The 26,899-nt window shown below is 34.2% G+C and overlaps 1 protein-coding gene across 11 annotated transcripts in view; it reads right to left on the bottom strand.

The window, feature by feature from the left end:
- Znf644 (zinc finger protein 644) overlaps nt 1–26,899 on the bottom strand; it is a 136,401-nt gene that overhangs the window by 81,718 nt on the left and 27,784 nt on the right. The gene's annotated exons all lie outside the window — the stretch shown is intronic.

Here is a 26,899-nt window from a genome sequence, read left to right as displayed (position 1 = left end):
ATAAACATACTTTTAGGTCAGCATTTATATAATACTATGTACCTAAAATAGCACAACAAAAAAAGCTGGAGATAAAAAATATACTGAAGGCTGGAGTTGTGGTTCAGTGGTAGAGCGCCTGCCTGGCATGTGTGAGGCCCTGGGGCCATCCTCAGCACTGCATATAAATAAAATAAATTAAAAAAAAAAAGATTGACAACTAAAAATTTTTTAAAACAGCAAATGGGATAGTGTAAAAGAATACACTTTTAGTAGTCATAATAGCTAATACTAAAGTATTGACAAAAGGTTAAACACCATTATTCAGAAAATAACATTTATTGATACTCTCCTGCTTCCTCAATTTAACCCTCAATCTACTACAGTGACTTCTGCCCCCAAAATCCACTGAAAATATACTTACCAAAAATCTATGTATTCCTATTGTGCCACATTTAACAAATTCCAAAAACTCAGTACGTTGTTGCCTAAACTCTATACATCTCCTGCCCTACCAGAAACCCACTTATTATTTTGAATTCTATATTCTTAAAAAATGGCACCAGCATACTTACTTCCAATTGTCAACCTAAATTATTAACTCTTCCATTTTCAAACTTACTATCATCTCACATTTGTCCTTTCCAGAGCAATGAATAATCACTTTAAAAGTGTTATCCTAACATGTACTTCTAAGCTTTAAGCTTTGCTTCCACATGGTGACCTACAAACACCTACCTGTATCTACCTTCTACCTCCCTTTAACTTTGTTCTAACACTTAATCCTTTAATATTTAGCTCAGTCACCCTGGCAGATCCTTTCTTTAATTCCTTCAGCTTTAAAAATCCATTTTCTCAATTACTGTAGCAACCGGTGAAAGTTGCGTATCAACACTTTCTGCTTATCTGTGTATTTTCTAAACTACAATGTGAACATATTGAGGACAAGAACTCACTTATTTTCTTTCAGCACTGTCACTGGTTGGCAGATAAAAGCCTAACAATGTAGGCTGAATAAGAGATTTAAATTTTGTTTGCATCATAAAATGTATATAGAAGATAACCCAAGTAAAATTCAGGCTAATGAATTTAATTCAGATCTTTGAGTGGAGAAAAAAGTCATTATCACTTCTGGATATAAAAATGCTATTTTATAGCTGAACATGGTGGCTCATACCTGTAATCCCAGCAACTAAGGAGGCTGAAGCAAGAGGATCACAAGTTCAAAGCAAGCCTCAGCAACTTAGTGAGGCCCTAAGCAACTTACAACTTAGCAAGACCCTGTCTCGAAATAAAAAATAAAAAGGGTTGAGGATGTGGTTCAGTGGTTAGCCCCCCCCATTCAAACCCTGTTACCACCCCCCCCAAAAAACCCCTACTTTATGAAATAAACACATCTAAGTAAAATAAAATACAACTGACCTAAATCAATCCACCTCACTCTTCTATTGAGTGAATTATTTAATTTCACTGATTATCAGTACCAAGATTTGGGGATTAAATGCTTTTATCCCTGCAAAAAAAACGGAGTTTGTGAACCAGAAATACTAGATTAATTTAAGTACTAGCCTTAAGCAGAAGAGGGTTGGAAAGTAAGACAAATACAGTTCTCGCAGTAATACTATCGATAATCTAGAAAAGTGATTCTCAAACTTTAGTATGCATCAAAATCACCTGAAGGGCTTATTTCACAGATTGCTACAGTCTGTCCCCAAAGTTTCTACTTTAGTAGGTCCATACTGAAGCCCATGAATTTGTATTTCTAGTTAAGTTCCTAAACTGATAATATTTTGAGGACCACATACTGAAAATCAGAGCTGGAATTTTCTATGATGTCTAGATGAGAACAGTGTCTCTGCCACCCAATGCCAGAACTCAGCACTGACCTATTAGAAATGAAACTATAAAATCAGAGTGAAAGCAACTAAAAAAAAAAAATCCATTATAAACTGCTCAGGGTGGTAAGCTATAAAATGGTCCTACAAATATTATCCACAGCCTAATCCCTGGAACCTATGTATGTTACCTTATATGAAGGAAAATGCAGAGGGGGGACACTGGTGTAAACATGATTAAGAAATTTGAGATGGAGAGATTATTTGAGATCATTTGGGTAGACCCTAGGTATAATCACATGTACACTTAAAAAGGAGGCAGCAGGGGAAAACTGACCACATAAAGAAGGCAATGAGAAGACAGATCATAAATGTAAGAAAATGTGGCCACATCCAGGCATACCAGCAGTCACCAGGATCAGGAAGAGGGAAGGAACATTCCTCCGGAGCCTCACGATGGAGAACAGTTGTGCCAACACTATGAGTTGGGCTCTGGAATAATGATTTCAGACTTCTGGTTCTATAATAATTTCAGAACTAAGAAAGAATCCATTTCTGTTATTTAATCCATCCAGTTTGTGGTAATTTGTTAGAGCAGTCACAGGAAACTAATATACTAAAGACAGTAGGTTCACAAGAAAATGGACTTGAACCACCTCTACAAAAGGTGTTATAAACCGAAGTATTACTCCCTTCAAATTTGACTATATTTGAAGAAAAGACATTTCATTGGATAATAAATTAGATGAGGTCAAAAGAGGCCCTAACACAATATGACTTATGTCCTTGTAAGATAGACCAGGTACATAATACACTGAGAAAATGTTATCTGCAAGGATAGAGGCCTCAGGAGAAACAAAACCTGCCAACAAGTTGATCTGGAACTTACAGCCTTAAGAACTGTGAAGAAATAAGTTTGTTTTGTTTATGGCACCCACTCAGTGGTATTATGTTACAGCACTCCAAGCAGATTAATACATGTAAAAAGATACATGTGATTGCAACAACAATGTAATACTCTTAAAAATGATTAAAATGGTAAATTTTATGTTATGGACATTTACCACAACAAAAATCAAAGTATACACAAATGCCACACGTGAACATAAAGTAACTTCAACTTCACTTGTAGTTATACACCAAAATCTGAAAAAAAATTTAACCACATTTGTTCCCCCAAAACAAACCACATTTTAGACACATTTTAAAGTTTTTAAATTTATTTTTATTTTTAATCAATAGTAATTGTATACATTATATATTTATGGAGTACAATGTGATATACTGGCATGATTTTACATTATGGGATGATCAAATTAAAACTAATTAATCTATCCCCTCACAGACTGATCAATTTTTTTGTGGTAAACCATTTAATATCTAACTGTAATTTTAAAATATACAAAGCACTATTATTTATTGTCACCATTCTGTGTAATAGATTATGAAAACATTCCTAACAGAAATTCTGTACCATTTAATCAACACTGCCCCTTTCCCCAACTAAGCCCCTCGAATCTCCACCCACCCTGAACAAACACCCAATTGCTCTATATTTCTAGGTTCAACTTTTTAAAATTCCTCCGTATAAATGAGATTATATTATTGGTCTTTCTGTGCTGGCTTATTTCACTTAGCATTAAGTTCTCCAGGTGCATCCATGTTGCTACAGTTGAAATAACTTCCTTCTTATACTCCTCTGTGTACACACATTTTATTTATCTATTTCATCTACTCATGAATATCTGGGTTGCTTCCACATCTTAGATATTGTGAAATGCTGCCATAAACATAGGCAGGCAGACAACTCTTCAGCATACTGTTTTTAATTCCTTTGATATACACCCAGAAGTGGGATTAGTGGATCCTATGGTAACTCTATCTTTTGTTTTCTGAGGATTCATTTACATTCCCACCGACAGTACACAGGGTTCCCCTTTCTCCACACCCTTATACTTATTCTATCTTTTTTATAATAACGATTAGACTTTTTTTTTTTTTTTTTAAAGAATCTTGTAGGGAAATCTGATAGAAGTACTTTAAAATCCACACCGGAGAAGTATTATTAGAATATTATTTAGGTAAAATTGGGAAAGGGGTCCAGAAAAGAAGAAAACACTTTAAGTAGCTGGTATTAAGATTTTATTAAGTTGGTATTAAGGATTTTAGGAGAAGACTTAATATTAAAATATCAAATATATCATCCCTAAAACCTATAACCACAGCCTAATCATGAGAAAAACATCAGACAAATTCCAAGAGAAAAAATCCAACAATGTATCTGACCAATTCTCCTCAGAACTATTAAATTAAAAAAAATCATCTTGAGGGACCCAGGGAGAAATAACAACTAAATGAAATACAACATCCTGGAACAGAAAAAGAATATTAGGTTAAAAACTAAGGAAATCCGACTATGGTCTTTAGTTAAAAATAATGTCAAAATATTGTTTCATTAATTTTAATAAACGTACCACACCACTGTAAAATAGTAATAATAGGGAAATATGGAGGAGGGATGAATATATGGGAACACTACACCATTTTGCATAAATTTTCTGTTAGGTCTAAAACTTCAAACAAGAATTTTGAAGAGACATAAACATACTTTTAAAACTTACTTTAAAAATGAAAGTGACAATTCAAAAGATTTTAAAATTAAACTTGGTACATGTAAAAAAAATACAAGGAAGGAAAAGTGTTAAAAAATAAAAAGCACCTTTTCCAACCGTGGAGTGGAAGTGAAACTAAAAGCCAACAGCAGAAGGAAAAAGGGAAAATTCACACATAAGTTTAAATTAAACAACTCACTCTTTACCAACCCATGGGCCAAAGAAGAAATCAGTAGGGAATTTAGATTTAGAAAATGTATGAGGAAAAATGAAACAGGATATGCCAAAATGTATGGGAAACAGCAAATGCAGTACTAAAAGGGAAGTTTACACAAGTAAAAGCTTACATGAAAAAGACAACAACCTACCTTTACACCTCAAGGAACTAGAAAAAGAACAAAACAAACTAAAAGAAAAGTTAGTAGAAGGAAAGAAAAGATAAAAGTAAAGCAGAGATAAGTGGAAAAGAGTAACAAAACAATATACCCTCAAACTAAGAAAAAATAAGACTTGAATAACTAAAATCAAAAATGAAATACGGGACTTTACAATTGATGCCAAAAAGATTATGAAAGAATTCTAGAATGATTATACATGAACAAATTGGAAAGTCTAGAAGAAATGGATACATTCATGAAAACATATATGTACCAAAGCTGAATCACAAAAAATAAACTCTGAAAAACCTATAACTAATAAAAGGAGATTAGGTGAAATGATCAAGAACTTCCCAAATAAGAAAAGCCCAGGTCTACATTACTTTTCTGAAGAATTCTACCAAACATTTAAAGAATTAACACCAGTTATTTTCAAACTTCCACAGAATCAAAAAGGACGAAGTACTTCAAATGCATTCTACACTAAAACCAGACAGATTCAACAAGAAAAAAAAAAATATCCCTGGATATCCCTGGATGAACAATGCAAATATCAACAAAACATGAGCAAAAAAATCCAACACCGCATTGAATGGACTTATTCCTGATATGCAAGAATAGTTCAACATCTGAAACCAATCTACCACATTCACAAAATAAAAAGGAAAAAATCACGTTATTTCAATATATAACAATAGCATTTGGCAAAATTCAATATGAATTCATTAAAAAAAAACTCATAATAAAACAAAAAAAAAAAGAGAAGGAAATCACCTCAACATAATAAAAGCTATATACAAAAAGCCCACAGCTAACATTTTCAAGGGTGAAAGATGAAAAGTTCTTCCTCTAAGATTAAGTTTTGCAAAACTGCTCACTCTCATCATTTCTATTCGGCATAGTATTTGGAAATTCTAACAATTAGGTGAAAAATGACATACATTTATATTGGAAAAGAAAAAAGTAAAATTATCCCTGTTCTTGGATGATGTGAACTTATGGTAAAATACAACAACAAAAAAAAAACCCTAAATTTTCAAAAACAAACCAATTGTTAAAACTAATAAATTTCAGTCAAGTTTCAGAATATAAAAAACAACACACAAAAACCAGGTGCATTTACATATACAACCAATGACCAACCAAAAAAAGAAATTAAGGAAACAATCCCATTTACAATAGCAAGGAAAAGAATAAAATATTTAGGAATTAACCAAGTATGCATGATACACTTGCACACTGAAAACTACAAAATGCTGCCAAAAGAAATCTTCCAAGATACAAATACATGGAAAAATACTGTGTGATCACAGACTAAAAGACTTATAGTTAAACGTCTATACTAGCCAAAGTAATTTACAGAACCAAGACAATGCCTATCAAAATACCAATGATGCTTTTTGCAGAAATAAGAAAACCCATCCTTAACTTCATATGGAATCTCAAGGGACCCCAAAAAGCCAAAACAATCTTGATAAAGTACAGCAAAGTTGAAAGTCCCATTGTAAAGTAACAGTCATCAAAACAGTGGTAGTAGGACTTAAAAGACCAACGACAACAACAAAACAATGAAACAAAATAGAGAAGCAAGAAATAAACCCATGAACTTAGGGTCAAAGGTACAAAGACCACAGAATGGGAAAAATCTCTTTAGCAAATAGTGTTTGGAAAACCCAATATCTTTCTCAGCAAAGGAAACAATCAATAATGTGAAGAGGAGCCAACAGAATGGGAAAAAAATCTTTATCCCACCCACCTCAGACACAGCACTCATCTCCAAGATATATAAAGACTTCAAAAAACTTAACACCAAAAAAACCTAATAACCCAATCAATAAATTGGCTAAGGAACTGAACAGACACTTCACAGAAGAAATACAACTGATCAACAAATATATGAAAAAATGTTCTTTATCTCTTGTAATTAGAGAAATGCAAATCAAACTACTCTAAGATTTCATTTCACTCCAGTCAGAATAGCAGTTACCAAGAATACAAGCAATACTATGTTGGCAAGGATGTGGGGAAAAAGGTACACATACACTGTTGGTGGGACTGCAGATTAGTGAAACAACTTTGGAAGGCTGTATGGAGATTCCTCAGAAAACTTGGAATGGAACCACCATTTGACCCAGCTATCCCACTCCTCCATTAATAACCAAAGGACTTAAAAATCAGCATACTACAATGAAGAAAGCACATCAATGTTTATAGCAGCTCAATTCACAATAGCGAAACTATGGAACCAACCTAGATGCCATTCAACAGATGAATGGATAAAGAAAATGTGGTACATATATGCAATGGAATATTACTCAGCCTTAAAGAAGAATGAAATTATGGCATTTGCAGGTAAATGGATGGAGTTGGAGAATATCATGCTAAGTGAAATAAACCAATCCCAAAAAACCAAAGGTCAAATGTTTTCTCTGCTACACAAATGCTGGATCCATAGTGGGGGGTAGAAGGAAGAATGAAGATAGGGAAGAATGAAGGAACTTTGGATTATACAGAGGGGAGTGAGGGGAGGGGTTGGGTAGGTGGGAAGGGGAAGAACAGTAGAGTGTGAGACAGACATTACCCTATAAACATGTATGAGAAGAATTTTTTTAAAAAATATTTATCACTGTCAAAAAAAGTTAATGAAAATAAATAAAAGTTTATTTAAAAATCACCCGATATTCACTTGCAAAATAAAGAAGTCAGATCCTTACTTTATACCATGTATAAAAATTAAATCAAAATGGAAAGACCAAATATAAGATCTAAAACCATAAAACTCCTAGAAAAACAGGAGAAAAACTTCAGGACATTGGATTTAGCTGTTAATTTTTGGGTATGACACCCAAAAACATAAGCAACAAAAGCAAATGTTGACAAATAGGACCAGATCAATTGTAAAACTTATGCACATCAATGGAAACAATCAACAGAGTAAAATGATAACCTATGGAATGGAAGAAAATATTTACAAATCATATATCTGATAAGGGTTAATGTCCAAAATACATAAGGAACTCATGTTCAACAACAAAACAACAAATGACTTAATTTTTAAAATGGGCAAAGGACCTGAGTTAACTGTCAATGAGAATATAAAATGATACAGTCATTCTAAGAATTAGTACGTGGTTTCTCAAAAAATTTAATGGAATTATCAAGTGATTCAGCAATCCTACTTCTAAGTACATATGCAAAAGAATTCAAAGCAGAATCTCAGAGAGGTATTTGCATAACCATGTTCATAGCAGCATTATTCAAAGTATCAACAAAGTGGAAGACAATTCAACTGCTTACCACTGAATGAATGTGTAAGTAAATGTAGTAACATATATATATGTGTACATATATATATATATATATATATATATATATATAGAGAGAGAGAGAGAGAGAGAGAGAGAACTGAATGTTATGTAGTCTTCAAAAAGAAGGAAAACTTGTCACATTCAACAACATGGATAGATCTTAATAGCATTACTAAGTGAAATACGCCAATCACAAAAAATAAATACCATATGAGTCTCCTTATATAAATTATCTGAAGCAGTCAAAATCACAGAAACAAAGAAGGGTGGTTGTCAAGGTCTTAGGGGAGAGTGCAGGCAAAAACAGTATTTAATGGGTACAGAGTTTCAGGTTTCCAAAATTAAAAAGTTCCAGAGATTTGTTGCTTAAGATGAATATACTTAAACATTAGGAAAGTATACATTTAAAAATGGTTAAGATAGAAGACTGAAAGTAATGTGTATTTTATCACAATAAGAAAAATACATAAATAAAATAAAGAGAAAAAAACATTTAACAATGAAATAACAAACAGGATTTGGCCTCCTGTCTAAAAAAGCCCAAGAAACCAGAAAACATACAAAATCAGACTTTTCATATTTTAGATATCAGGCAACCACCAACTACTCGTAATGAACCTATAAGAAGGTAAATAAGGTAAGCAACTTACTGCCTGGACAAAGTACACACCCCTACCCAGGAAAGGGATACACAGGCAGAATGTGGTATTCCTTGAGTTGGGGAGACTGAGTTCAAAGTCCAAAGAAGTCAAGACAGCCAGAGATCTCAGGACAGCATAATGGACAAGACTACACAAAGAGAGAATACCTTTAAATGTCCAGTTGCCCAAGGATTAGAACAATCATGCATGGAAACTAAACAAGGTCAAGAGTCACCCAAAAAGATGAGAGGCAATACTTGACCCTAGACTCACAGAGTCAGAAATTATGCCTGATCTCTTCACACAGAGTAATAAACTTCACAAACTCACCTAACACTGGCTTCGAAGTGATCTTGCCTCAACAGAGAGTTAACCTAAAGTACACTCTGTCTTGAATATGTAACCCTAAACTACATGCTGTTTAAAGACAGATTAAAAAGGGGAATGTGGTAGAGGAGGGAAGAATTACTAAGTGACACCAGAAAGCTTTTGATAGTGAATATATTCATTAATTTATGTGGTGATAGCTTCCTGAATGTATACATACGTCAAAACTTGTCAAATCATGTACAGTCAGCTCTTCATATCTGTGGTCTCTGCATCTGTGTATTCAAACAACCATATGCTGAAAATATTCAGGGGGTGGGGTATTCTATCTGTACTAAACATCTACTTTTTTTTGTCATTATTTCCTAAATAATATAGTATAATATCTATTTATAAAACATTTACATTGTATTATATATCATAAGTAATCCAGAGACAATTTAAAACATACAGGAGAATATGTGATATTCAAATATTACACCATTTTATATAAGAGACTTGAGCATCACCAGATTTTGAGATTCTGGAAAGGTCCTGGAACCAATCATTCATGGATACCACCCTTTAAATATGTATGTTTCACTGAATATCAATTATACCTCAATCTGTAATTAACAAAACAACCAAATTAAAAAGCAGGCAGAAGATTTGAAGCAGTACTTCATAAATACTGTATGAATGATGAATAAGTATGAGAAAAAATACTTGATATCATTTGTCCCTAGGAAAGTACAATGAAAGCCATAATGAGACATTACTACACAACTAGAATAATGTCTAAAATTATTAAGACCAATCATACTGAGTGTTGGGTGAGCAAGTGGATGGATGAAATCTCAAAATAATTATGCTGAGTGAAAAAATCCAGACAAAAGAAGTACATATTGCATGGTTCCACTTATACAAAATGCTAAGATATCCAAACTATCCTATAAATGACAAAAAAGCAGATCAGTCACTGCTTGAGCACAGAGGGAAAAGTAATGATGAAGAATTATCTAAGGACACAAGGAAAATTCTAAAAGTAAAAAATATTACCTTGATCATGGTGATTTCATGAGTGTATGCCTATTCAAACTGTACACTTTAAACGTGGTTTATTATATGACTATTATATTTCAATAACTTAAAAATTCACAATGTGCAAAGAATGATAAATATAGAAAAATATTTAAATCTCAAAATAAATTTAGAATGACAATAAATTAAAACAAAAAGATCACTATAAAAGTGCAAGTGCAAGTGAATCATCTTCCAACAATTTACCAACATCTACCTACAAATGGTAATGCTATACAATGCTTCCAAAATCTCATCAGATCCATTCTGTCAAACAAACATCCCCCAGAGTCACCTGAACTAAAGGGCACATATATACATAATTTATATCTATACCCAAACATAACATTTACTGAACTATGAGATCAGAACTAAACACATATTAAAAATTAATCTAATTTAGATCGGATCAAAATAGATGATTGCAAAAACAGCCCCAATTCTGCATTACCCAATTATTCATTCACATTATTTGGCAAAAAAAAATTTCTATTTTCTCCCATCAAGAGATAGAAGTCTTTTTTCCCAGTCCCTTAACTCTGAAATTGACATTATGAGGAACTCATAAGAGGATGCCACAGATTTCAGTTTGTCCATTCTGAATCTAGGCTCATGAGACCTGCTCTTTCAGAAATTTCCTACCACCATGAAAACAAACTCTTTAATTGGTCGGAGGATCAGAAGACATCTCGGATGTTCCACCCTATCCTGGAGCAGCCTATATCCCAAACATATGATAGAACCCAGCCAGGAACAGCAGAGCCACCTTCCTAACTGGCTACTAAACCACAGATTCATAAATAAACTTGGCCAAAACCAGAAACACTGCCTGGCTGAATCACAGACTTATTCTAACAACAGTTTTATTGCTTTACACCAAATTCCAGAGAAATTTGCTATACCATAGTAATAACCAACTGCAGTAACAGCTAAGTGAATAAGTAGGACTGAATTGACAATATCAACTCTATCTTATTACCATAATTCAGTTTTTCTTATCCTTAGGCATTTAGAATAGCATATGTTCTTTCTCTCTTAACTTTTGAAGACAAAGGGGAACAAAGGGACCAAAAAGAACTAATTATTTAATTAACAGTGATTCTACAAAACTTTTGTCACAAGTTTTTCAAACCAGATATGTAAAAACTGAACAAAATCATTTTTGTAAGTAATATCACCAATTATAATTTGTTGTGAAATTTTCGTGTTAGTTTGACTGAATCCGACCATACAGTAAAGTTTTTCAGGACACTCCAAAATCTATTAAAATTGTTATACAGCAATCTGCTACCTTACTTATTAGTCCCACAATTTTTGTTAATGGCACCCAGATTTTCCTTTTGGAATAAATTCTTCCTCAACTATTAAAGTGGCACCAATCCTGAGATGCTGGATGGAGGGATAAATAAATGACCCACAGGTTAATCAGAGTACCTTTTCCTCCTTGCCATAGTAATTTATTCATGGATGGGAATACAGCTCAAGGCAGGATATATCTGGAATTCTACTCAAGATGTTTATAAAAACTACTAGAAAAGTGTCACTCTTCAGCAGAAACAATAGCTATGAGAATAATGTAGGTCAGAGCAGCCAGTGGCCACCTTTGCCACTTCACTGAGAACAAAATAGAAGAATTAGAAAGAAGTCACCAGTGAAGAAATTCAAGCAAAAAGACATCTTCCAAATATCATAGTAACCCTTTAAACCAAACATGCCTGAAATAACTGCAATAGTGGAAGAGTCAGGTGATCCTCATTAACCCTCCCACAGAGACCTATTAGAGATATTTAACAAAATATTAAAACCCATCAATTTGAAGGTATCAGAAAGCTTACACAACAATAAATGATGACCAAGTCAAGATTCCAGAGAAAATGGAAATCTACAGATGTGAACCAAGCAAACGGGGATCCTTTTACCTTGGAATAATTATCAATACAGATGAGACAGCTGATCAGTATTTCTGACACTGTTGTAGAGCTAGGGACACAAAAGGTTCAGAAATGGCTAAAATCATATTATTATAATTTGGATCTTAAATGTCACACCCAAAGGCCATATGCTAAAGGCCTGGTTGCCTGCCTGTGGCACTACTGGGAGGTGGTGGAACCTTTAGGAGGTAGGGCCTAACAGAAACAGTTAGGTCATTGGGGGTGTGGGTGTGCCCGTGAGTCTTTTTGCTTCCCAACCACCATGAACTAAGCAGTGCTGTAGCAACATGTACTCTTCACCAGCATGATGTACTGTGCTGCCACAAGCCCAAAGCAACAAGCAAGCATGAACTGAAACTTCACAAACGGTGAGTCAAAATAAACTTTTTCTCTGATAAGCTGCTTCTCTTAGGTGTTTTGTCAGAGCAATGTTAATCTGAGTAACACACATACTATATGCTGACCACTGAGTTAAGATTCCAAAGAACTCAAGTCAGTCAGAAGTAAACTAGCCCTTTTAAATATACTGCAGTTCTACTCAAGACACCTAGGTGACCAAATAACAAAAATCTCTATCCCCTAAATTTAATTAAGGCAATCTCCAAATTTCTTGTCACCATAAGTGTCTGGCACACACAAAATAAAAATTATCTCTGGAGAAAGATGGTATCACCCTAAGACTCACAACTTCGACCTGGAAAAGCAATTGGAAATTTACAGGGCAAAAACACAGCAGTTAGGGAAACAGGGATGAAAGAAAAGTTCTGACTATAAACTGTGCCCTGGTCACTTGACGTCTAACAATGCAGACACAGAGGAGACCTGAGGGGGCTGAAAGGAAAAAAATGCAGAGACCAGAAAGAATGCTACATTTGAAAAATAGAGCTGTCCTCTGAGTTGGTTGCTTTTCCAATACAGTGCATTCCCCAACTGTGCAGTTTGGGCAGCAGAAAGCTGCAACTCTCAAGGGCCAAGTGCCAGAGGACAGAGCCCAAGCCCCAGCCTGGGGCCCAACAACACAAAAGGAAATTAGTGGAATCCTTAGAAGCAAGAAAATCACAGGACAAGCTTTAAAATCTGACTATAAACTCCAAATCTTTGGGTAAAAACCAACTTAGACACGGAGAGACCTCTAAAACACCAAGCCAAAAAAAAAGCAACAACTGGAAACCAGAAGAGAAAAGACATCTCAGGAGCTGCACACGCCAAGAGATACTAAGTTTGCATTCTAAGACTAGGCAGGTTAACCATCTAAAACAAAGTTTAACAATTCCAAGCATACTTAACAGAATCCAGTATTTAAAAGATATGTATAATGTCCAGTTTTCAAACAAAAATGACATGACATGCAAAGAAACAGGAAAATCTGACCCACACAAAGGAAAAAAAAGGGGAAATCAATATACTAAATTTGAGTATATCTGAAACTTGAAAATAGTACACAAAGAATTCAAAGGAGTTATTTTAAGTAACATTACAAAAAGTAAAAGAATATATATTCAAACAATTGATTGAAACAATAAGAAACAGCTTAAAAGTAACTGAAATTCTAAAAACTTACCAAATAGGCTAAACAAAAAAAGAAAGATTGGTAACCTCAAAAATAGCAAAATAAAACTGTACAATCCAAAGATAATTAAGTAACTAAAGAAAACCCTAGGGTCTCAGAAACTAGTAGGACATTACCATGTAGTCCAATGTAACTAAAGTCCCACAAAAAAAAAAAAAAAAGAAAAAGAGTAAAAAAAGAGTGCCCCCCCAAAATGTTGAAGAAGTAATGGCCAAAAACTTCTTCAATTTGATAAAAAGCACTGACTTAGAGAACCAAGAATCTCAACAAACCCAAGAAAGATAAACACAAAGAACTACTTTTACATATATATATACATATATCTTAGTCAAGTTACTGAAGACTAAACAGAAAACCTTGAGAGTACCAGAGAAAAATGGTCACACAATTCTAAGACTGGCTTATCCTCAGAAAAAATGAAGGTGAAAAAATAATATTTTCAGAAAAGTAAGAATTGTGTCTGTGCCTGCAGATAAAACCAAGAGAGTTTAAAGGTGGGCCAGTGGAAGAGGAAAAAAGTAATAAAAATACTTAATCCAAAAGATCTCAAGAAAGGTTAGAAAAAGAACACAATGGGAGAACTATAAAGCATCTAAGGTGGCACATTTAAGCCCAAATAAATCAATAATGATATAAAATCTAAATAATTAAACAAGACAGACTGAATTGAAAATAAACAATGATATGGTACAAACACAAAGCAGTTCTAAAACAAAGGCACAGAAAACTTCAAAATAGAAGGCTGCGGGATGGCGAATGAATCATACAAATACTTGCTATAAGCAGACTATGGGATAGTTATGCTATTATCAATCGAGGTAGATTTCAAAGCAAAAAGCATTATTAAAGATGAGAAACAATAATGATAAAAGCTTCAATTCATCACAAACAAAGCTTCTAAATATGTGTACACTAATAACTTTCTATTATAGGAATTCAAATATTTAAAACAAAAATGGACATATCAAAGACAAATTCACAACAGATTTCAACAAATCTCTTAATTAAATCATTATGCAGAAAATGAATTGGCAGAGATGCAGAAATTCTGAAAAACATGATTAGCAAACCTAAAAACAGACCACAATGAAATGAATATTTGTTTCCATCCCAAAATTCTTATATTGAAATACTAACCTCCAACAAGATGGTTTTAGGTAAAGGCTCTGAAAAATAATTAGGTCGTGAAAGTAAAGTCTGAATGAAAATGATCAGTGCCCTTTTATAAGGAAAGGTTTCTCACTGTTATTCCCACATGTGAGGACACAGCAAGAAGACATCAGTCTGCAACCTGAAAGAGGGCTCTCAGCAGAACACAACCATGCTGGCACTCTATCCTCTGATTTCAGCCTCCAGAACTGTGAGGAATACATTTCTGTTGTTTATAAGTGACCCAGTCTATGGTACAGGTTAAACATCCCTAACCCAAAACTGTGAAATCTAAAATACTTCAAATATCCAAAACCTGGGGCTCAAAGAGAATACAGATATCCCAAAATCAATAATAATAAAAATCCAAAATACAAAGTATTTTGGATAAGGGATATTCAACCTATATTTTCTAACAGCAGCACAGCTAAAACAAATACACGCACATGCACACACACACACACACACACACACACACATATACACATACATACATACACACATACACTGCACCAAAAAACTGCAGGATACACCTTCTTTTCAAATACACACAAAACAATGTAAATGGAACAAGGTCAATAAACATACAAAAGTTGCTCAGTACTCAATCACCTTGAGAAATCAGGGAAATGCAAAGTACTGAGATTCCACTCTATACCATCTAGAATGTACAATTAAAGACTGTCAATACAAAGTGTTAAGATGAAAAACAAAAGGAATTTAGGTGGTGAAACTGTGTACTGTTACAAACACTTTGAACACACACATATCATATAAACTAGTTACTGAACTCCTGAGTAATATAAATGTATGTATATGTATACATTAATTAGGAAATCAATGGCAGCATTTTTCTTAATAGCCTAAAACTGTTAATAGCCCAAATTTTCACCAATAACAAAATTAATAAACCATGGACTATTCAAACAGTATACCATACAGCAATGAAAATATGAGCTACAGTTATAACTCTAGAGATAAATGTCAAAAACATAATGTTAAAAAAGCTAAGATCCATTTATACAAATTTTATTTTTAAAATATAAAAATATTTTTCAAAAAAAATTTTAGGTGATAAAACTACAAAACAAAAAGAGAACCCCAACCCCCCCCCCCCCAATAAAAGACAGAATGTTAGTTGCCTAAGAGAAAAGGGAAGTTTTTGATTGGGGTGGGCAGCATTACCCATTACCAACCTTGCCCTAATTCTTTCATATTTCAAGCAACAGACTTACACTAGTATCTTTTTTTTAACTTTAGATAAAACTGCCCCCTATGTAAGAAAATGACAATTCTCTGACAATCCCTCTACAATTCCTGAAAACTGTATCATAACCACACAAGAGATCAGCTGATTTCTGAGAAAACTGCAAAAACATTTCAATGGGGGAGGGGAGGGTCCTTTCAACAATTAGTGCTGAAGCAATAAGATGTAAATACAGAGGAAATTACCTGAACTTCAATCTCTGTACAACTTCAATCTCTATACTAGTACTAACTCAAAATGGATCAGATGTAAGTGTAAAATGTAAAACTATGAAACTATAGCCAGGAGAAAATCATTACCTAGAAAGATTTCCTAGAAATATTATCAAAAGCACAATTCACAAAAGAAAAAAATACAACAAACTGGATTTCATCAAAATTTAAGCACTCTAAAAAATGCTTTTAAGTGTATGAAAAAACAAGTGAGAAAATGTTTGCAAACTACATACTTGACCAAAGATTCATCTAAAATATTTTTAAAACTCTCAAAACTTAACAGTAGAACATCAGCAAAAATATCAGAAGGGACACTTTCAAAAAGCACCTTCTTCATAAAACCAACAACAGTGGCAAAAATTTGAAAATCAACTTTTTCTGAACTCAAAAATAACCAACAGCTTGCATAATCCAAAGGACAGTTTATTCAAGCCAGATGGCTGAGCCTTGGTGTTTCAGTTAGCTTTGTGGGGCTGTAACCAATATACCCAACAAGAACAATTTAAGGGAGGAAAAGTTTATAGGTTCAGCCCATCATCAATCAACTCCAAAGCTCTGGGCCCAAGGTGAGGTAGGAACATCAAGACAGAAGGGTGTCCTAGAGAAGAGCTGCTCAGTTCATGATAACCAGGAAGCAGAGAAAGACTCAAGGGTGCCAGGGACAAAATATAAACTCCAAATGCCTGCCCCTCAGTGACCTACTTCCTCCAGTCACACCCTATCTGCCTAAGCTGCTACTCAGTTAATATATTCAAATGATTAGTGGATATCCCACTTGAAAATCTGTCATCTGACATATGTGGTGGTACCCTGGAAAGCTATCTTAATTTGAACTGACTCAGAACTCAATCAATAAAAAAAGCTCCCCCCTACTCAAAAAAACCATACACACAACTCCAGGGCATCTGCCAAAAACAATCAGAAGCAATTGTTTCATAGTAAAACTGGCTGAGGCAAAGGATAACAGGTAGGACAAACAATAGATGGACAAAATGATGACAACAAAACAAATACAAAAGCTGGGAACTTTGAAAAGTTCGACATATTCCTCAGAATCTAAAAGACCTTGTTGAAAATGTGCAGGTCTGTGCACATGCCCAGGAAAGATCTGAGAAGGCCCTAAGTATCCACATCTGTCTAACCCTGAGGCTCCAAAAATGCAGAAAGTGAAGAGTAGAGAGTTGTAAACTTTCTAGTTGAGTGTTAGAAGTGTTGAAGGTGTTGCACAGAACCTCAACAAACCATGGGAAATATATTAGAACCTCAACAAACAATTAGAAATAAATGAATCAAGAAATTTAAGGAAATCTCTGTTCAATGACTAGTGGACCACCGACCTAACTGGACAGAGATTTCAGTGGCCACACCTGACAATACAGATTTTATACAGTTCACTCAGAAAAATCACTAAAACCCACAACAACCAACACTGGAGTGGGGGATATGATTACCAAGGGTGCTACATTGTTTAAAACATATAGTTTTCAACCAAAAAATACACAACACTTTAAAAAATAAAAACAAGAAACTATAATTCATATATACAAGAGGAAAAAAGTAGTCAAAAGAAAATGTTCCTAAGATTAAGTTCAACCCACAGATTGAACTCAATTAGACCAAGTTTTAAAATCAGTTATTTTAAATAAATTTGAAAAACTAAAGAAAATCCAAATATGAAGAATTAGAGGAAATGATATGACTCACAAATACACTATCAGTAAGAGATAAAATTATGAATGGGAACCAAATAGACCAAAATTTTGGAATTTAAAAGTATAATAACTAAAATAATACACTAGAAGGCTTGCACAGCAAATATGAACAGACAAAAGAAAAAAATTAGTAAACCTGAAAACAGATCAATTGAGATTATCCAGTCTGAGGAACAAAACAAAAAATGAAAAAGAAAAACGAGTAAGGCCTAAGAGACCCGCAGGATCCCATTAAATGTAACAATATAACATAATGGGAGTTACAAGAGAAAGGGAAGATAACAGAGTACAAAGAATATTTGAAGAAATGTGACTAAAAATTCCCTGGAATGTGATTTAAAAAAAAAAAATCACCTAAACACCCCCAAAAGTTCAAGGAACTACAAGTAAGATAAATTCTGAGATCCATCCCTACACACATCATAATGAAACTGTCAAAAGGCAAAGAATCCTAAAAGAGGCAAGAGAAGCAACTTACTACATTTAGAGAAGATTCTAAATAATACTATCATTTTTCAACAGAAATCACAGGGGTTGATGGTAGTAGGAAAACACATTTAAAGTACTGAAAGAAAAAAGATCATCGACCAAGAATTCTGTATTTTTCAAAACAGAAGGATATCAAGATACTCAAATACTAGAAAACTGTCTTCAGGTTGAAAGGAAAGCATACTAGATGGTAACTTGAATCTATGTGAAGCAATAGAGCATAGTGAAGGTAACTACATGGTTAAATATAAAAGTAAATGTTTTTGCATGTGTGATTCTTTGTCTCCTATTTGATTTATAAAATGAAAGGATGTTGTCTGTGTAACAATAATAGTACAAAGGAAGGGAAGGGAATAGAGCTATACAGAGCAAAATTTTTTAAAAAATTTATTAGTTGCTGATGAGTATTTATTTGTATGTGGCGCTAAGAATCAGAACCAGTGCCTCACATGCTAGAGCCACAATCCCAGGCCCCAGAGCAGAATTTTTGTAAATTTTTGAAACTAACTTGATACTACTTTGTGATAATCATTAACCACTTAGAAAATGGGGAAAAAAAATATGTAGCATAAAACAAAGGATTCTAAAGTTGTACTAGAAAATACTTGTTTAAAAATTATGATTATTAATCCAGGTTAATTGACTAAATTAATGGGTTTCTCTGTGACATTTCTATGCAGGCACATATAATGCTTTGTTTGAATTCACCCCAATATTCTTTTTTTAAAAAAATATTTTTTAGTTGTCAACAGACCTTTATTTTACTTACTTACAACCATGCAATGCTGAGGATCGAACCCAGGGCGTCACACATGCAAGGCAACTGCTCTACCATTAAGCCACAACCCCAGCCCTAATATTCTCTTTGGCCTTCTCCCTCCCTCCCTGTCACCTACTCCTTCCATATTCCCTCTTCTACTTAGAAAATGTCTATTCAACACAACAGGAGGCACTAAAGGAATAGAGGAACAACAAAAAATTCTTAAGACATACAGAAAACAAATAGCAAAATGGTAGACATTTATCCTCCCTTATCAGTAATTACATTAAATACAAATTAACTGAGCATTCCAATCAAAAAGCAGAGATTGGCTGAATATGTAAAACAACATAATCCATCTACATGCTGTCTATAAAGGAAACACTTTAGATTCAAATACACTGAAAGTGAAAGGATGAGAAAGATATGTCATACAAACGGTAATCAGAAGAGAGCCAGGCTAGGGGTGGTGAGGCATGCCTATAAGCCCAGTGTCTTGGGCTAAAGCAGAAGGATCACAACTTCAAAGCCAGCCTCTGCTATCTAGCGAGGCACTAAGCAACTTAGATCCTGTCTCAATACAAAAAATAAAAACTGGGCTTGGGATGTGGCTAAACACCACAGGGTTCAATCCCTGGTGCCAATAAAAAAAAAAAAAAAAAACGTGAGCTGGAATGGTTATCCTCAAGACATAATAGACATTAAGACAAAAATGTTTACTACAAACAAAATACATTTTATAATAAAAGGCTCTATCAATCAAAATTATGTCAATTTTAAACATATATACAACAGCTAAAAAGGAGCACCAAAGTACATAAAGCAGAAACTGATAAAACTGAAAGGACAATGACAATTTAAAAATAACAGTTGGAAACTTCAATACCTCACTTTCAATAATGATTATAGTAAGAAAGATGATCAAAAAGGAAAGAGAAATCAGTCAACATCTTAATTGGAGAAATGTAAATTAAAGCCGCACTGAGATTTCTTCTCGCTCCAGTCAGAATGGCAATTATCAAGAATACAGGTAACACTAAATGTTGGCGAGGATGTGGGGGAAAAGGTGCACTCATACATTGCTGGTGGGACTGCAAATTGGTGCAACCACTCTGGAAAGTAGTATGGAGAGTCCTCAGAAAACTGAATGGAACCACCATTTGACCCAGTTATCCCATTCCTCAGTATATACCCAAAGGACTTAAAATCAGTATACTATAGTAACACAGCAACATCAATATTGAAAGCAGCTCAATTCACAATAGCTAAGCTATGGAACCAACCGGGGTGCCCATCAACAGATGAATGGATGAAGAAAATATGTTACATATATACAATGGTCTATTACTCAGTCATAAAAAAGAATGGAATTATGACATCTGCCAGTAAGTGGATGGAACTGGAGACTATCATGCTAAATGAAATAAACCAATCCCAAAAAACCAAAGGCTAAATGTTCTCTCTGCTATGTGGATGCTAACACACAATAAGGAGGGAGGGAACAGAAGTTCATTGGATTAGACAAAGGGGAGGTGGGAAAAGGAAAGACAGTAGAATGACTCGGACATGACTTTCCTAGGTTCAAATATGAAAGAATATAAGATAAGTGCAACTCCACATCATGTACAACCATATGAATGGGAAGTTATACTCCATTTATGTATAATATGTCAAAATACACTCTACTGTCATGTACATCTAAAAAGAAAAAACTTTAAAAAAAAAAAAGGAAAGAGAAAACCTGAATACTATAAACTAACTAGACTTAACAAAAATTTAGAGAACATGCCACTCAATAACAACAGAATACACATACTTCTCAAGAGAATGAGGAAAAGCCTCCAGTATAGACCATAGGTTAGGCCATATAAAAGTCTCAGTAAATTTAAAAGGAATAAAGTCATATTAAGTATACTTTCTGACTACAATAGTATACATCTAAAAATCAGTAAGAAAACTAATATATGTAGGAATTAAACAACTCCAAAAAAAAAAAAAAATCAGTAAGTCAAAAAAGAAATCACATGAGAAATTAGAAAATATGCTGAAATAAATGAAAATAAAACACAACATACCAAAATTGAAGAGAGGACGGGAATGCAGTGTTTACAGGGAAACTTAGGTAAGGCTACATTTAAAAAAGAAAAAAGATTTCAAGTCCATAACCTAATCTTCCATGTTAAGAAATCAGAAAAAGATAAACTAAGCTCAAAGCAGACAGAAGGAAGGAAATAAAAACTAGGCAGAAATAAATGAAACACAGAATGTATAGGAAGAACAGTTTGGAAGTAACTTTCCTTCAGGATTTTGAGGGCATCACTCTATTATTAACTGTTTTCTAATGCAGATTTGTAATCCTTTCTATATTCTCCATTCCTGGAAATTTTCACAATCTTTCTTTTATTTCTGGTGTCTACAATTTCACCATGTTCTACCCTAATGTGGTTTTTTTTTTTAATGAATATGCTGAACATCCAATGAGAACTTTCATTGTGGAAGTTAAAGGTTTTTGCTCAATTTTTCTTAATTTCCTCCACCCTCTTCTTCTATTCTGTAACTGTTTTTCATATGTTGAACCTGCAGTGTGTTCTTCAAATTTTATTTTCTCCTGCTTTATAGCTTCTTGTCCAACTTTGTGGGAGATTTTGTTCTCAACTTTTATTATCCAATTCTTCTATTGTTTCATATTCCAAATTCCCAACCCTTCTATTAAGTATTTCATATTCTCAATTTCTAAAAGCACTTCCTTTTTTCCTAAGCAATGTTTTTTATAGCATAATTTCTTGTTTCAAAGATGCAATATACTCCTAGATACAAAGACAGCAATAACAAGTATTCTTCTTAAAGTGTTTTCTATTTTCTTTTCTCTCATATTGAGCTTATTTTCAAATGTTTGGTGATCCTTAGTCTCATATTTAAAGTGAGGTACTTAAAAATTACTTTGAAATTCTGTGTTGTGTAGTGGACTAAGTGTCACTGTAGAATGATCAATCTGGTCATTTACCTGATGGATCCTTATCTACTATTATCAGTTGGTCTTTTCCCCTGAGCTTATCAGTTTTGCCCTAACAGGCTGACAATTTAAATCTCACATCTAGGGGTAGGTACCTTACAGTCAGTATTTTCAGAATCACAAGTGGGAAAAGAGGCCAAAGGTGATTTTTAGTTTAACATATACATTTCTACTTAAATCCCCCTGACTTTAGAAATGACGTGCTTAACCTGAGCTGTGCCTAGTATTCTCAAGTACCAGAGATCCTCCAAATGAATGTAACAGAAAAAATTTGGATGAATTATGAGATGAAGGGAATGCAGTGTTTATGGCATTACTTACTTGTTATACAGATTTTTGGACAATTCTTTCAGAAGTACCCACAGTCAACAATTCCTAAAGCATCTCAGGTATCTATAAAACTAATCCTAAACCAATTCTAGGCCTTTTCCACTTAGTGGAAGTTAGCTTTCTCTACAGTAGTTACTTAACACTTGTTGCTTTCCAGTTTCCAGAGTTTTACTGCTGTGATCACCAAGTTTTTCGTGTCCTTAAGATTCTATGCTTTTTAGAAATTCTATTAGCTATCATGCTTAAATGAACATTCATCTGATCAATATAATATGACATTTCCTCATTGTTAAAAAGCATATGAACTTGTTCCAGTAGAATATAGGGTTTTAATAGTCTAATTAATAGTTAATAGTTTTATTAATAGTTTAATAGTTACTATATTTTGGCTTTTATATTGAGTTTTCTACACTACTGTAAACAATATTGACATATATTCTCTTACATAAATCCAAATATTCTTTGAGGTCTAACATATAATTTTAAAATCAAACGAATGTTAAAAGAATGTGTATTCTTTAGTGTGAACAAAATTTGACATCCTTTAGTAAATAAAACTTTACTATTCAAATCTTTCCAGCCTTAATTTTTGTTCCATCTATAAAATTCTAGAAGGTGAATTAAAATCTGAAAACAAGCTTGATATTGTCTAGTAGACCTTTTAATTAACTAAAATATTCTTTTCTTCATATAATCGTTTTGGCTTGGAATTATCCTTTGGTTGGTATCAACAATGTTATTACCTCACACTTTTTCTGCCAGTTTAGTAGATATTTTTTCCATTTCTTGATTTTCAACATTTGTGTTACTTTGTTTAGGTAAGACTTATAAAAACTCAAAATTTTTAATTCAATCTTTAAAGGAGACAGGGTGAACAAATCAAGACTAGTTAAATTAAAAAGCTATTTGAAGAGGTTAAACCCGAAAGCAGGAGAATCAGGTTTGGAAAATAAGATGAACCAAAAGATGGTAAGTCAAACAATACCCCACTAAAGGATGTCCTAGAGTGCCATTTTGTGTCACTCTTAATAGCACTGCTACCCTAAGACATTCACTGAATAGCATGGGACTTCTGAAAAGTCACAGTCACTGAAATATTTCTTATCTCCTTTTCTTTTCTATATGAGCTGTTTCAGGAGAATCAGGTTATCTGGAACAGTTAGCTTCCAAGTTCCAACCCCTTTCAAATGGTTACCTCTCCTCTTGCATATACTGATATTTTCATTGCCTTTCACCTTACAGGTACTGAAGGCAAAGTAAGCAAGTAAGAGTGGGCCTCCTGCCAAGAACCTTGAGTCAAACAGGGGTATAAACAAATTAGGCATTAAATTCAGAATGGGGCTTTCAAGAAAGCTTCCTATTCCCATACCATCAGTTCATGGGGATAATGAGAATAGACAGTACTACTGTCCCCTCTTCTCACCAATACTATCTATACAGAGACTCCCAAACTTCAGATATGTAGATGAAATTTCTAGTTTCCAATGATGGTAAGGGACAATCTTTCAATTTAGTTGATTTCACTCAATAGGTAACCTGGCCCCTTTTAACTATATCCCCAGAATCTCATTACAACATCTTTAATAAAGTTAGAACTATAATAACTGTGAAAATGGTTAAAATGTAAATATGTTATATTAAAACTAACATATACTATGTTAAAACTCTAAGATTCCATTAACTTCCAAACTTTTGTTCTGTTTCTTATTTCTTAAAAATAAAAGCAAAGAGTTTTAAAATTATATTACTGTTGTAATTTTTCAAATTCTATTTTAGAATGATCTTTACTCATTTTAAAACAAACTATACATTCAATTTAGGAGCTCTTAACTTACAGTGAGGACAAACATCTGACATTTTAATTATCAAAAAGTACTACTGAAGAGATCCAAGATGGCAGACTGGAGGAAGGCTGCATTCCTTGTTGCTCCTTAACTCAGGTTTCAAGCAGAGGATATCTGTTTCTCTGTGAGGCAGTCTTTGCTGCTTATCAATCCCCTGCTGTTTACCCCATTTGTCCACCTCAATCACCTGCAGTCTGCAAGCACATCGACTACTTTTTGAGTGCAGATTGCTCAATGACTGCCCCCTATCATCCTCCAATTGCCTATCTGCCTGCCTCTTGCCTTCCCATTCCCTGCCTTTCACCTGCACATCAAAGACCACCTGAGGTCCACCCGCCAATCTTCCACCAGTAGCCTGCTGACCAAAAACAGACCACCAGCAGATCACCAGCTGCTTGGTTGCCAGGAAGTCCACTGTCACAGTACTCCCAGGATTGGTTTCAGGTGGCTACCACCATTTTGAGAATAGGACCTGCAGGACTCCTGTCTGGACTGTTCAAACCACACCTTCAGGACCGCTCAGCAAAACCCACTACACCCCAACTTCAGGACCCCTGGCCCAAGTGACCACGCCCCACCTCCAGGATCCCCAGCCAAACCAGCCACGCCTCAAGCTGCAGCTCCCCATTTGCCAACACATTTGGAAGCCCCTGCATCCATCTTGGATTATCCTGGAAGCGGTAGCACCCATTTTTAGTTGGGGCCAATCCCATCCTGAGACACTTGATGGAGATTATAAACTCACTGTCAGGTATTTCTCATGCATCATGAAGACTGGGAGGTTTGAATAGTATATGACAGTTACAGTGTAGTTTTTTTCTCTCCTTTTTGAAAACTTTTAAGTTTTTATTTCTTTATTTTTCTCGCTCTATTTTCCTTTTGTTTACTTGTTTCCTCAGTCTCTTTCTCCCTTTTCTCATGCTAACAACCAACTTCTTTTGATTACACTTTCACTCTTTCTACCATCTAGAACTTCATATCCCATTAACGACTACATCCTATGCCCCTCCTCATCCTCTTTGTCCTCCAATAGAAACTGGAGACCTTATTGCAAAAATCTGTTTGTAATACTGTAGATAATAATTGAACTCATCCTCTCTGTTTATTATCACAATAATGTTAACGTCTTCATAGGGGCTATTTGGTTTAGGGCTGCACATTGCACTGGATGCTGCTAATATTGATCTCCCCCTTGAAGAAGAGATTTCGGAAACCTGTAGGGTAACTACAACGCTATATGGTTAACTGCAATACCCCAGATCTGCACTGCTAGAGAGGAAGATATGTGAACAACATGAAAAGAAAAGGGGACGAAATGTTCCAAACAAACCTAGATTTTATATTAATAGAATCCAGTGACAGCATGATAGAAGAAATGTCAGAAAAGGAGTTCAGAATACACATAATTGAAATGATTCGTGAAGCAAAGGATGAGACAACAGAGCAATTGCAGGCAATGAATGATCACTCCAATAAGCAGTTCAAATAACAACTGCAGGAAGCAAAAGATCATTTCAACAAAGAGATGGAGATTCTGGGAAAAAAAAAAAAAAAAGAACAAAAATCCCTGAGATGAAGGACCAATGAATCAAATAAAAAACTCAATACAAAGCATCACCAACAGACTAGACCACTTGGAAGACAGAACCTCAAAGAATAAAGACAAAATATTTAATCCTGAAAATAAAGTTGAACAAACAGAGAAGATGGTAAGAAATCATGAACAGAACCTCCAAGAACTATGGGACATCATGAAAAGACCAAATTTAAAAATTATTGGGATTGAGAAAGGAACAGAGATACAAACCAAAGGAATGAAAAACCTATTCAATGAAATAACATCAGAAAATTTCCCAAACCTGAAGAATGAAATGGAAAATCAAATACAAGAGGCTTACAGAACACCAAATGCACAAAAATTACAACAGATTCACACCAAGGCACATATATAATGAAAATGCCTAACATACAAAATAATGATAGGATTTTGAAGGCTGCAAGAGGAAAGCATCAGATTACATACAGGGTAAACCAATATGGATATCAGCAGATTTCTCAGCCCAGACCCTAAAAGCTAGAAGGGCCTGGAACAACACATTTCAAGTTCTGAAAGAACATGACTGCCAACCAAGAATCCCACACCCAGCAAAACTAACCTTCAGGTATGAAGACAAAATAAAGTCCTTCCATGATAAACAAAAGTTAAAAGAATTTACAAATAGAAAGCCTGCGCTACAGAATGTTCTCAGCAAAATATTCCATGAGGAGGAAATGAAAAACAACAATGTAGGTAAGCAAAGGGAGGAATTAACTTAAAGGAAAAAAAACAATCAAAGGAGAATTCAAGTCAAGTGAAAACCAAAAATAAGCCCAAATGACTGGGAATACAAATCATTTGTCAATATAACCCTGAATGTTAATGGCCTAAACTCATCAATCAAAAGACACAGACTGGCAGACTGGATTAAAAAGAAAGACCCA

This window comes from Sciurus carolinensis, chromosome 1, assembly GCF_902686445.1.
Source record: "Sciurus carolinensis chromosome 1, mSciCar1.2, whole genome shotgun sequence".
Taxonomy (NCBI): domain Eukaryota; kingdom Metazoa; phylum Chordata; class Mammalia; order Rodentia; family Sciuridae; genus Sciurus; species Sciurus carolinensis.
The sequence above is the reverse complement of the archived record's forward strand: the minus strand, read 5'-3'. Positions and strand labels throughout refer to the sequence as shown.